We start from the raw sequence: 14385 nt of genomic DNA, 5'->3' as shown, positions 1-14385 counted from the left end.
TGCTCATGACTAAATACAGTTGGTCAATCGAGGTAGTAAATTTAAGACCAACTTTAATTAATGTTAACCTCTCCTGTCATATATGTTTAAATAATTAATGAACACAGCTAAAATGGGATGTCACAGTGAAAGGAACTTTGGACTACCACAAATATGCACTGGCTATCTCGTCTACACAAAAAGCGACAAATTGTCTTTGCTTCAACACAGACAAAGTCAAAATTGCCCCCAGCATATTTGTTACATGTCTGATCACCCTGTAATGCAATTTCCTCAACGGCACCCATGCACATCAATCGGCAAGAACACACTGAATTGAGTACATCACCTCATTATATTTTAATTGTTCAATAAACATGTCAGTCTGGCGACGAACAATTTTAACTGGATAATGTGGGATGAAAATTTAAAGTTGATGAAGTTTAACACACTAAATGAAACCCAGTAGAGTAGTTATACTTTTGGAAATCCAACCTACATTTTACGATGTATAATACATTCCCTGTGTTCTGTGATTGACACTAGAACACACTGCAGCACAGAGAGGTGGTTTGATGAGATTTGGAAAAAATCAATAAATTCACAATAATGTCCTTCTGTACTCACTTCTCACTCACTTGTACGATCGTGAATATGACTTGCTATGTACAACAACAGTTTGGCTTTAATTGAGACAATGTTTATAACTCGTGAAAAATATTACTTGTTAATTAATGTAAAGCTGGTTTTGGAAACCATTCACTTGTTGCTTAATCTTTCATATATGTATGTATATATATATATATATATATATATATATATATATATATATATATATATATATATATATATATATATATATATATATATATATATATATATATATATATATATGTATATATATATATATATTGTTCTGCAGATGTCCCTAGAGTTATTTGTAGCATGGCCAAGTATGTATGTTGGGTGCGTGGTATCTTAGAGATTTCTCTGATTAACCTGGGACTGTACATTCACAGGAAAATTAATAAGCATCAAAACTGATGTTCATTCACAGACTTACATGTAAGTCTGAGTACTGTTAATGGTAAGTACAATCTGCTGATCGAATTTACCATAGAGGTAGTAGTAGGAGTACTACCTCATGAATTTACAAATAAACTATATCCCTACCAAATTGTAATCAAATTTGCTCTCCTAGAAACTTGCCAACGTGATAAGTTTTGAGTTTCAATTCGTCGCGGCATGTTGAGAGAATAATTACGGCATGAGCATTCCCTTCACAAGAAACCATGCCACATTGTGAACAACTAAATTTACGACTAAGCACGCACGGTGCGCGGTGTACGGGGAAAACCCATTTCGAATACCGCTTGTCGTAATGAAACTGCAAGAAATGCGAGTTGAAACTACTTCCTTCTCTTCTCGGTGTATAGACATGGAGACAAAAAGTAGTTATATTGGAAAACCGAAAGCAGATACCATGTGAGTCCGATCATTGTAGATGTTTCGTTTCAGCGAGTTGATCATACCATGGTATACACTGAGTAAATACACTGAACAGGGGCCCGGCATGGTTTGGATAAAGGAAGGTTGGATAATGGGGTCCCGACGTCCTTGTGTTCCAGGCAGATTGTAATTTCGGACAATTTCGTGACCTTGGACGGGCCCCAGCATATTATAACCCTTGATTTTTTTACAATTTCAGACTGTACCACGCTGATACTCACTGCATTGTCTTCCAACGGCCCATTCAGTTTATAGGGATTAGTCGAGAGAACAAAAAAACATCGGAAAGAGTGCGAAAATGGAGATCGTTGACAACAATAAAACTTCACTCACCCTCAGCGATTATTTGTCCACGAAGGCAACGCTGCACACAGACAACGGTGACCAAAATTATAACCTCGCGAACCGCCGAATTATCCTGGAAATCTGTACGAAACTACGACAAATCGAATCCTCGTATCGTTTGGCGTCGATTTCGGGTGGATACCGCTCTCAAATGCGAGAATATCGTTGTAAAATCAAGTATTCAAACGCAAAGAGCTCTCACAAGTTCTTGGGGTGACAGCTGCAATATGGCGGTCGAACCTCAGTGTACCTCATCTTGATTTTCAACCGCGGGGAACTACTTTATTTAACGTCGTTTGACCCCAACATAAACTTTGAATATGTCACCTATTCTCAGATATGTATTTTTGATTTATCATTTTTCTCTGTATTACTATGAGATATACTGCGATAAGGTCACGGAGAATCATGAAATTATAATGAATAAACAAACGGCGGATTGAGACAAAATACACCACAGACAGAGCAGCATGTGAAAGCCACCACGTGATCCAATTACGGAAAGCGGCCGTAAAATCTGTATTAAATTTTCAACCAGGGGCCCGTGCATAGGAATTAAATAAGGGAGGGATAACGACCTTTCTGTCCGACAAACAAACACGATCTTCTCCGGCTGTATGACATCATCACTTTGAAATTCAAATCAGCTGGCAGACACAGTTTATGTCATAGGAAAGTAGGCCATCTTGTTGCCTCGTTAGGTATTCAGCGGTTGGCGCTGATGATTACGTGGTATGAATGCTAAATCACCTCCGGCGTAGCGTGCTGTATGCACGCTTGCCGTGCAGACATGACTGTATTCGTGAAATTTTAAAATCGGCAGCTGTGCTCTCGAAACGAAAAAAAACACGACCCACAAGATTTTTGAAGGAACCACCAGTGCAGTGACTTGCTACATGTAAACTTGAATGTCGTGAGCGCCGCGCCAGGAGAACAATGAAGTTGCCTAAATGCGTGCACTGCACAATGTCAATTTGACCGTTCTGCAGGAAGCGCAAAAATATATTGTTTGAATTTTTCATGATTAAAATGAAGTACCTCCTGAATTTTACAATGAAAAAAATTATGGCAAAACATTACAAAAAAATGCTCAATTGTTCGTGTAGATCCTGCTCTTGGAAATATTCATTTTCATAGTAAAATTTGCATCGCCATTGTTCCTAAATAATAATTGATGTCGTACAGCAGCACAAAAAGCTATGAGAATGAAGCATGACTGTCAATTGAATATATCAATTTTCACTCCTATTTTATTTTCATTATAGCCATTTTCAACTCTAACCATCAATATTGGATTATTCTCTGATCACTTGTTTCCGTAGATATTGGCGAGTGATTTGGATTAACACATTATTAATCTGAAAGGCTACAAAACTCAGATATAAAGCTATAGATGCATACTGTTGTTAAATGTAAATCCATGACTTCAAGGAAATCACTAATTTATATCTACAGATAAGAAATGTAATGATCATGATCTAGAACGCACCAGATTATTGCATTAATGTATTTATAAACTTGTTCATTTTATTATGATCACCAAACAAAATCTTTCCAAATGCAATGTTGAAACTATTGATAGTGAGTCAAAATAATTGCTTTAAGCAGAAAATCTAAATGCAGCAAAAACATGGTACTTTGAGAAAAATATCTGATGAAACATTGTACTTTTATTTGAACTTTGACCATATACCTTTTTCATTGATATATTTTTATATAAGCTGAACAAATTTTTAGCATTTTTACCAAAAGTATAACATCACCTTTGTACCACTGAAATAATATCAATAAAATAACCAGAATTTTGTGTTGATTTGTCAAAATTAGCATATGATATTTTCATGACTTTTTCAAATGATATATTAATTTTCAATGTATGGTAGGAAACAAATATATTTCTCAAACTGGTCAGCTGTTGAGTGTCCAGGGAACTGCAAGGAGGGTGACTTTAAATCTGAAAAGATGTAATTTATAAAGATTTACACTCAAGTGGCTGAAGATTAGAGGCAGCCATAATCATATTTTAGTATATCAAGATAAAGATGTATCGTTAAAGAAAATGTAATTCATAGCTTACAATGAACAAGAGAATCACTCCAACCTATGTCACCATGGAAATGAATGAAACTGATAAGATTGTATCATATCTTTACATGAATACTTAAACATTTTCAATTATCAAATGTAGTTTTGAAATCCATAATTATATTTGTAACATCTTGGCAATGTTTGTTACAGGTGCATATGTAATGTTTACAGAAATAAATATCAAAAATAAATATTTGCAACTAGAGCACCAGTCTGGTCTTTCATCATAGTCATTATAATCATTACTATAACTTGATAGTATTAGATTTTGATTGGAAATATGAATATTTCTTCAATCTGCATTTTATGAGAGTTTGAAATTAGGTTATTGCCATATTCTCCTTTCTTTTATATCTGACACATTCCATTGTATGAATGTCATCATACTGTCCCTTTCAATGCAATGTTTTATATGGTACAATGCAAAATGAATGTCATCATACTGTCCCTTTCAATGCAATGTTTTATATGGTGCAATGCAAAATGAATGTAAAGCTGATTGCATCTATATGTCTCATTTACTGTTGGTTTTTTGAAATGCAAATTTAGACTTCCTTATCATTATAATCAGCAGCTGCATCACCTGATTCCAATTGTCTGCAGTGTGTCAACATCCATGACCCCTCGCTTTATTTATGTGTTTGTTTGTTTGTTAATAATTCACCCACTGGGACCATGTGTTCTTTTAAAAGACTTAATTCACTCTGGTGAAAGGCCTTGCCCCTGTTGTTGTCCACAAAATACTGTATATACAGGATGAATATACTCTCAATTAGTGTTTCACTATTTTCTACTCCCTTCCCAAAATTATATTTCATTGTTTATGTATTTCCTTATTTTCTTTTCAGTAAACATTATTGAAAATACCAATCAACATTACAATTACTATTAAGTTCTAATAACTACCTATGCCACCATCTTAAAATAAGAATTTACAACATTACAAACCAAAATAATTTGACTTCAGAGAAGCTGGACTGAGAACAGATCAAGAATGGTCCTTGAAATTCCTCTTGGATCATGTGACCAGCCTGTTGAACCCTGTGACCTTGGTTTCTCCTTGTATAAGTGGCATGAAGGTGAATTAGCTCTCTGCAAACAACTATGGCTCATATCATGGACTACTGTGATAGACCAGGTCAAAAGGTCATAAAGAATGACTGTCATTGGTGAACAAAAATTTACATGTAAATAATACCAAAGACAATTTGGGATTTGGCAGGTATTTTCTTATTCTCCAAAGAGGTTCCAGAAAGCAATTAATTATCAAAATGACCTGTATAATTATTTGTTTCCTTACAATGTGCTGTATCAGTGAAAATATTTTTCTAGTTAAATTTTTTTTTTTTTAATTACAGAAATACAGTAAATGCTTTAGCACATGTGTAACCATGATAGTCTGACCTGCATATGAAGAATTAACATACAATGAAAGCAGATTTACAATTTAATTAATTTCATGTGTATTTATTTTTCATCTGTATATTGTTATTTTTCCAGTTACAGAGGTTCAAAACACAAAAATTACAAAAGTAAAATTGTTGCCCTGTTGTTGAACCAGAAAGACCACTTACAAAGCCAGACAATCAATAATGTTGTCAGTCTATTTGTGTCAATATGTCACGCCAGGGCTGTAAGTTTATCACCTGATCTAAGTCAAATATTACAAAATAGTAACGAACAATGGCTACCACATGGTCCAATGGCTACATTTCCTTATTTACAATTCAGTGAGAGTCAATGCAAGGAAAAATAATATTTACTGACCATATTTTTTGCATATATATATATTAATGCAGAAAATAAGATATAATAATTTGACATTTGTGATCAGCATCAGAGCAATGCTGGAAACCAACTCTGTAATGTGTTATCAATCATCCATTACAGTTTAATCATGTGTTCAATGACAGGAAAAATAATGAAATTATTCAGAAAAAAAATCATTTTAAAACTCGTAGCTTAATTTTGTTTGAAATGTCCAACTCCAAGCACTTTTTAAAAATGTTATATGGGGTATATGTGCAATCTATTTGATAAGTCATAAATGTTCTTGATATGATATTATTGGGAATGAATCATAATTATTTCCATTGGTGCATATTTAGATGCTATTGATAGAATCAATCAGAATTATTTCTAGTTTACTGTAGCAGTCTTTTGATTGGTTAAAACACTGATATTTTACTTTTCATTGAATGTTTAAAAAAACGAAAAAATTATACTCTCCAATCACTGATATTATAAATCAATTATCATTAATGGAAAATAATAGAATGAACCATATCTTTAATTCTTTCAAATTTTGAAAATTAAAAAATGTTATTTACATATGAATACTGATATGTGTATTTATCCATTAATGATATTCATAGAATTGGCTGCCAAAATGAATATAATTTTAGAAAATGAAAGTGTGGATCGTTTTTGAAATTAAAATGACATAAATGTGTTTATGTCTTTCATGATTTTCAGCATGAACTGCTTTATTTCAAAATACATTAGCAATATGAAGTGGAAGCACCACAGGTGGTCAAAATTTCTCATTTTCATTGAAGAAGGATGTTTTCAACCATGGAAATTCTGATCTGATTTTAAACGTGAAATATGTTGTTGATATTGTGATCATACAAGTAGTGATTTCTGTTCAATGTAGTGCTGTCACTTTTTCAACATCAAAATCGATTAATTGTCAATCAACTGATATGACAATGTTGCTCGGGTTTAAAAATAATTCTTAGATTTTCTAGAACATTTCAATTTACAAACGTCTACCAAAATTTAAGTTCAACAGTGACCTTAGTCTTTCAGAGGAACAGAGTTATCATGACATTGAAAACATGATCAAATTAATATAACAGTGTGATTCGTTTTCACAATTGTGATTTCCAAGAAATGATCACTTGCTTATTATGAATTCAATTATTCTCGTATGAAAACCAATTTCCTTGGAAAATATCAGCCCGGCAGATTATTGAATTAAAATGACCCAGATTAGTAAATTAAAATGGAAATTCACGTCTTTGAAGTAGCACTTCATATATGCCACATCAAGCATTCAACTCTGACATTTGTCTAAGAGATTTCAAAATGACAATTGTTAGCCCGTCTTTCTTTGACTGTTTCTTTCCCAATTTCCTCCACAGAAAGGTCAAAATATCCGAGCCTTTCCATGGGAAATAGTCTTTCAGAAATAACTTCTCATCAATCTGTAGAGACAGATTATTTACCAAGACAAGTTAACAATGATGAGACAAAATAATTAAAATCATTGATATATGCTTGAATAATTTATCAGATTTTTCTGAACAGCTTAAAATGAAATTATTTCCATATATTTCCGATATTTGAAAATACATAATAAAAATGCAAAAAATTGCTACAGCAAACTTGATAACATTTGATTATTTGAGAAACACTGAATTAATGTATATCCCTTTCTTTTTCTCAAATTTGCAATCAGAAAACTCATTTCTTTTGCTTCAATGTCTGAAAACTTAGTGATTTCAATTTTTCAATCTAGTCCATCAAATCAGCGTCAATGTCTGTAAGCTTTATCAATATCATTTTCTTTACATATTGCCAAAGATAATTTTCTGTGTTGCAGTGTTTTTGGATATGCCAGGATTAGCAATAAGAAGTATGTTACCATGGCAACTATAGCATGTCTTATTATCCAATGCTGTAATAACTAGAATGATATCTTATAGGGTGATTTGTTATTCTATAATGCAAAGATACTCCTCTGAAAAAGGTCTAACAAATTTTTACGGGTACCAACACTATTCCAAATCTCAGCATTTGATACTGTTTGATTGGAGCTGAAAATTACCTGCCATATTTGCCTGATTAAGGAGTTCAAAAACATGTTTTGACTGATGTCTATTTTGCAAGATTTATTTATGTTTTACTGTTGTAAGATTTGAAATCTCAAACTGTGCATAGCTTCAGAACAATAACAACCATCCATCAACAATAAATATGAATTTTTTATTGATTTTTAATAATCAACTAGCCTAAATCCACTTTGATTTCATTTCTTTAATATTAACTACCAATTGTGAGCTGTTGAATTATATTTTGTGTGCATGCTGGTCACATCATTTGAAATTTGATCACTCGGTTTGGAACTTTGACCTTTTGATCCAAGCAGTTGGTTAGATTTTGCCACGATTACATTGTTGGTAGGGGAAAGTTTAGATGTTGCCATGGTATCCATGTTGGTGGGCAGGGTCAGAGGGCAGTTAATCACCTAAATAGTAATGAAGACGGCACGATTCCTCAGTACAGTCATTACTGTTTTGAAACAAGTTTTATTTGCTTCAGGAAAATTCCCAGCGGAATCCTTTTCATGCCGGCTCCCAGTGCATGCCAATCAGCCCTTCAGGTTTGATACAGTACTGTATCTGTATTGCCAGATTTGATTGTTCTTCAAACTCATATGGCCTTATTTATATTTTGTTCTTGTGTATAATGAGGAATATTAGTTGTAAGACACAATTCGTGGATTATTTCTATAATGAACACAATGTTTAAGAGAACGTTGAGTTAGAGTACGTGGCACTGTCACGTAGAACTATGGCATGCATTTTAAATTTCATTATGTAAAGATTCAACATGTTGATATTGATTTAGTAAGCATTGAATTGTGAGTACAATATGTTCTGAAGATAATACCATTGATTCATATCATGCATCAACCATGATAAATCAACAATCACGTATTTTTTACAATACTTCTGGTTAATATTTACCTTTGGACAAGAAATGAGCATATTTAACTCAAGTGCGTCAATTTGTCCTGCTTGCTGATTTGGCATGCAGTGGAGTTCAACCTTTTCTGATGGAAACAGAGTTAAGATTATTAATTTCAGATACATGTATGACAAAACTCTCAAATTACATCGTCATATAAGTGTGGTACAATTGTTTCCGTAGATAATATTTGAATCAGATTTCTTCTTTTTCAATAAACTGTACATTATTAATGGTTATATATCAGTAATAGAATATGTCATATTTTAATTAAGAAATTCATTAGTGTCATCAAAATTCATCATTTTTAATGAATAGAATAATGAATCGGAATTAAATAATAATATCCATATTAATAACAAAATACTCAAGGGATGTATTCCTACCAATTTATCATTTAGAAGCAAACTTTTCATATACTATCACTGTTTGTCAATTCCTTGATATCGATAGGATATGTGTGAGTAAAATGTACATTTTCTGACGGTTTCACTCAACCATGTTATATGATAATGCACTTTAAACGATATTAATATTTTGATTATGTTCTATGATTGTCCAATTTTTTTGTGATCTCTGTTTCAAACCAAACAGCTAATAAGTATCACAACTCCTTTTGCTTAATTCTATATACAATTGTTGTTATTGTTATTGTTGTTATTATTCTTACTATTACAATAATGAATATTCTTCTTAGCAAATGGACTTGAAGACTATCACCAATTTCAGTCATTGTATAATATATTGTAGACAACATGAATACTATCCATAGTTTTTTTTATCACAGAATGGTTCAATAGAGAGACAGGATTTCATAATTTTATAGCCATGATTTTAAACTCAGTGTCAAAGGTCACACTCCAAATGGTATTTTCAAAATATGGAAGTTTGAAATTTTTATGATATTTTTCATGATTGCAGTCCCCATCAGCTTTCATGATTGTCATTCACTTTGATGGACTGTATTCAGTTTAGAGTGTACGGAAAAAACAGGACCAATTCAAACTGAAAAATTAGTGTTATGTGACAGCTACAGCAATTCAGCAAGTCTCAATGACTTTGTGCCATCCATAGGACAAAGAAATGTATAGTTTGTAGATTTCTGGATGTTTAATCATAAAATGGTGGTAATGAGTCAACTCTGTAGAAAGTAAATCTTTTAATTTGCTTGATAAAATATATCATATCCACATTTGAATAGATACGCAATGTAGTCTACATTTTGGTGTTTGCCAAATTCATTCTTCTAAGCTTGAAACAAATATGAAGAGAAAATTCAATAGATGATGATGATGATTGTTATTGTTTTTGTTGTTGTTCAATTTTTGTCGTTGTCATGGTATGTTACATCTAGCTATCACTCTCTATTCTTAGCAGCCCGGAGATACCAGACACCGCTTTGAATGCAAATTGTATACACCATATGATCAACTCAAATAATTATTGAAGCCAGAAATATCTCATAACCTGTTTAAATCCATTGTCCATTAAATGTTTACCTTCAAAAAATGTACAAAAATATTAATTCACCCTCAATATGTCAGTTATAGTGCTTTAAAGTCACTGAATTTTGACATTTATTTCTTTAAATGTGTGATTTATAATCCCACATTTATTTGTACTCCAAATATAGTCCTGGAAACTTGGATATTTTTATTACAGAAATTACAATTGATACTGTATAGCTTCTATAGAATTTCTACATTGAATGATTTTGTGAAACATCACTAAAATGGAATTTTATATGACTGAAATGTAACTTTTTTAGAATTTACGATATGGATATATATGCTTAATCAATATTAGAAAAATTATGTGTAGTTGTAAAAAGAATAAGTGATTGTATTATTAAATCACAACCCTGGCCATGATGTGAAATGATGACTCCTTATTGTAATTTTGTTTTTTGATATTTGATTTTAACAAAGTTGAAATTTAAATCCAAATTAATCGGTCAATCTTTTGTTTTGTCGTAAGTCACTGAAAGTTAATGCTCTTCTCAAATGTGTTTTTATAGCTTGTATTTTTATTCAAAGATTGACTGGACCTCCATATCCATTCAAAGCAAACTGAAAAATATCAACTTAATAGTTTCTTCTTACACTCTATATGCCTGTAATCTCCATTTGCTTCTTCAAATTTTAATTACAATCATCGGAATGAAATACAGAAATCCAGTGTTTTCATATTTGGCTGTTTCCTGTGCAGATGATACCCTAGATGATATTACAAAATGTTTCCAAGGCGATGGATCATGCAAGATAATGGCTTTCCTATCTTGATACCTGTAAGACCTAATCATGCGCAAAATTTTATTAGCAATGACATGGTTTTAACAACACAGGTAATTGTTGAACGTGGGTACATAGTATGCTGTAGTTCTGGAAAACAGAATGATAATTTGATGGAAATTGTTTTGACATTTTGGGAAAACCATAAGGAGGTTTAAATAAAGGAAGGAAATTCAGTCAATTATGATCAAAATGAGAAAAGACAGCTTATATTCAGATTTGCAACCAGTGAAGTCAGCCCGCAATCCAAGTTCAAAGTCAACTATACTGCATGAAAATATTTATTGTATGAGATTCATTTGTTTATTTCTATCATTTGATTTGTTATCATTTAAAATTGATTAATCTGCTTTCACTTACACCATAATGCAATCTGCCATTCATCTCAAGACTCGCCAGCCACAATTTGATTGTACATAATTCACATCTGACATTGTACTGCATTTTATCTTCCCTCGGTTTTATGCAGAAACAATCGAGCCACATCCTGCTGTAAAAGCAGGATTTCAAAACTACTCAAAATCATCATGGTAGAGATTTTGAAGAAATGCATTTTGATGTCAGTCCATAAGTTTTTAAAAAGTGCATTTAATGTCAGCTCTTGCAATTTTTAACATTTTGGAATTTGTTTGTTACAATTATATGAACTGCTATCATTTGTTATACAAACATATTGAAGTAAATAATTCAATCTTTTGTATTAATTAGAAAGCACTTTGTAAATTAATGCTGTTGCCTGGGTAACTAACATTATAGACAAGGGGTCATGAAGGTGTTATAGGGCATGATATTTGCCCTTTGACCTGGGAGTGACAATATGATGATTGTTAGTCTGTGTTGATATTTAATAGGCATAATTATTTGATAATGACCTTTGACTTTAAATTGAACCTGGCAACCTAAAGTACTAGATACAGTTACAAAATGAACACTGTTTTTTTTGCAAATTTAACATAGTTTATTAATATATTCATTTTATATTTTATTTGTTGCATGTTCATCATAGTTTGTTCATTTGCTGCGTACTGTGCTATATTGTCATCAAAGCTCGTTGTAAATTAGATGATGCGATACTATGACTAATGGGAGTCCTCTACTTTGTTTCTAAATGTATCAAAATGACACTGTGTGATCTGAATATTGCTGGTATATGTTTATTTTGATAAATATTTGCATGGCGTTTAGAATCAGAGATATCTCGCCCCTCCCCCAACCAATTATTATAAAGAAGTCACAGTGAAAATGAACATAGGAGAAAGAACAAACTTGAGGAAAAGAAGTGTTTTATAGAATTTTATAGCCTTTAATAGACCATTAGTGGTGTTTCCTGGTAATGAAATGGTTTGGGTATTTGTTCTTCGTTACATAAAAAAATACTTTTGTTTCTGGTAACATGTCTTTGAAAATTAAGGTATGTTAATAGGTAGAGGAAGACTTTTATTTTTCTATTTGTCAGCTTAGACCCTTAAAGTATGGTAAAATTTGAAGGATTTACTCTAAAATTTTTGAAAATGCGAAAAAATGTCCGAGTGGGGTCAGCAGGTTTATTAGTGTTCAGGTTACCAGAAACAAACATATGACATAAATTGGTGCCAGGCATTCTGGTAATATGGATAACTTTTCATTCGTTTTTAGTGTTCACAAAATCTAAAGGAAACAACAGGTTTGTATTATAAGTTAGCCAGCAAATGGTTAGGTGTGTAACAAAGTGAGGGTAATAAAATGTATGATTATCATTGTTACAAATGCCTTACAACAATAATAAATAGGAAGTACATTACTGAGTGTATTCATATCATTGAGTTTTTCTCTAAGGTCTGTGATAAATTGTTGTAGTTTAACAATTTGTCTGTCCATTGAACAGATACTTGTTGAATATGGTGACATATTTGGGTTGTATTGCACATTGAACACAAGACTTGCATTGACTTCCCTATCTCTGAACTTGGAGCGTTATGTTTTTGAGGTCTTTCCCAGGACACAAGATTAATGAAATTTAATATTCATTAAAATAGCAGACTCTCACTTTATTCACAAAGATTTTCTCAGTTTTTTTAATATAAGTGAATTCTGCAGGAAAAAATATTGTCATCTCAGCAGATTCTATACCGTGATTAGAATTATCAAATAATTGAAATATTATCATGCATAACTATGATTAATTTGAGTCAATAGATATGTCTCAGGATGTTTCAGTGATACATCACCTATGTAAATGATCCAAGTTCAAAGGTGAAATGATGCATGTATATAGAATTGTATTCTCAGCCATTGCCATCGTAGCATATATCACACAACATTCAGGTTATTAAGGCAACATTTTGATGTATAATTCTTGTGCATTTAATTTTATCATCAAATCAAAATATTTACCCTGTAGAGAAGTTCAGTTCATGTCAAATAGATGATTTATTTGTGTGAAGTTGTCAATCACAAGATACATCAGAGTCAGTCATCTATCATAAAAAAATATCTTAGCCTTCATGGATTGCAAAAGTGGGTTAAATTTGCAATCAGATCAATATATGCATAACAAATCTCTAAAAGCGTACGCACTACGCCCACTTAATTTTGTAATTTAAAAGATGTCGGCTGGCAATGTCTATGTTAGCAACTTCCTACACTGTCTTTTATAGGCAAGGCGGAGGTCATTGACCAATAGCACAAAGGTCATCTTCAGGTCACATTTAACAATATGCTCCAGGGTCCGTATTTTACAATTTTTATTTGTAATTTATTTTCAACACTTCATAGTTTTGAATCTCTGTGATCAAGGTCTATTCAAATATTTGTCTTTCTATATCTGATTGATCTGGCTCTCAAAAATTCATTTTGAAATTTCCAATGTTATGGAAAGAAAATTTGTAAGTGGGTTCACCAATTGATAATGGTGAGATCAATGATAATAGGAAAGAAAACTAGATACGTTTATTAATAAGTTGCTGGGTGTATAAATGATTAAGAATGTAAACAATCAAAGAATGTCTCCTAACCAACAACAATTATTATTCTTCCAAAACTTATAATCTTTATAAAGTCAGCTGACAACTTTTCCTATGAAGTACAATTCATTCTTTAGGGCTTAACTCTTTGAGCGCCAAAGTCAATTTTTGTCGCCTCTATAAACTATATACCCTGTCAATTTTTTGTCATTTTTTTGCCAAAATTTTGATGGAAAACTGTAGCCAATGAAATGCGATATCCATTTGGTCCCAAATTATAAAACAAAATACAGAAAAATTAATGAAAATTGGTATATTTTTCTTGGGAAAAAAATTACAGCACTCAAAGGGTTACTGAAAGTGATCAATTCCATTGTATTTGTCTGCAAGAGAGTGACCCTGTTGGTTGCAATGACGCCCTCTATGGGCATCGCAGTATATACAATTTACCCCTTTGCTGCCTTATTTACCTGTGC

General features: G+C 32.2%; 1 protein-coding gene across 3 annotated transcripts in view; it reads right to left on the bottom strand.

Annotated features, from left to right (window-relative positions):
- The window catches only part of LOC139119494 (F-box-like/WD repeat-containing protein TBL1XR1-B), a 72169-nt gene extending 69890 nt beyond the window's left edge, over window positions 1-2279 (bottom strand). Inside the window, exon 1 of one of the 3 annotated variants that reach the window (XM_070683347.1) lies at window positions 1822-2279. The gene's annotated coding sequence lies outside the window, so the exon portion shown is untranslated. The remainder of the gene's footprint in view (window positions 1-1821) is intronic. The other 2 variants (XM_070683350.1, XM_070683348.1) reach the window with 2 other exon arrangements.
- Between the last annotated feature and the right edge of the window lie 12106 nt (window positions 2280-14385).

The sequence above is a fragment of the Ptychodera flava genome, chromosome 19 (assembly GCF_041260155.1).
Source record: "Ptychodera flava strain L36383 chromosome 19, AS_Pfla_20210202, whole genome shotgun sequence".
Lineage (NCBI taxonomy): Eukaryota > Metazoa > Hemichordata > Enteropneusta > Ptychoderidae > Ptychodera > Ptychodera flava.
The sequence above is the reverse complement of the archived record's forward strand: the minus strand, read 5'-3'. Positions and strand labels throughout refer to the sequence as shown.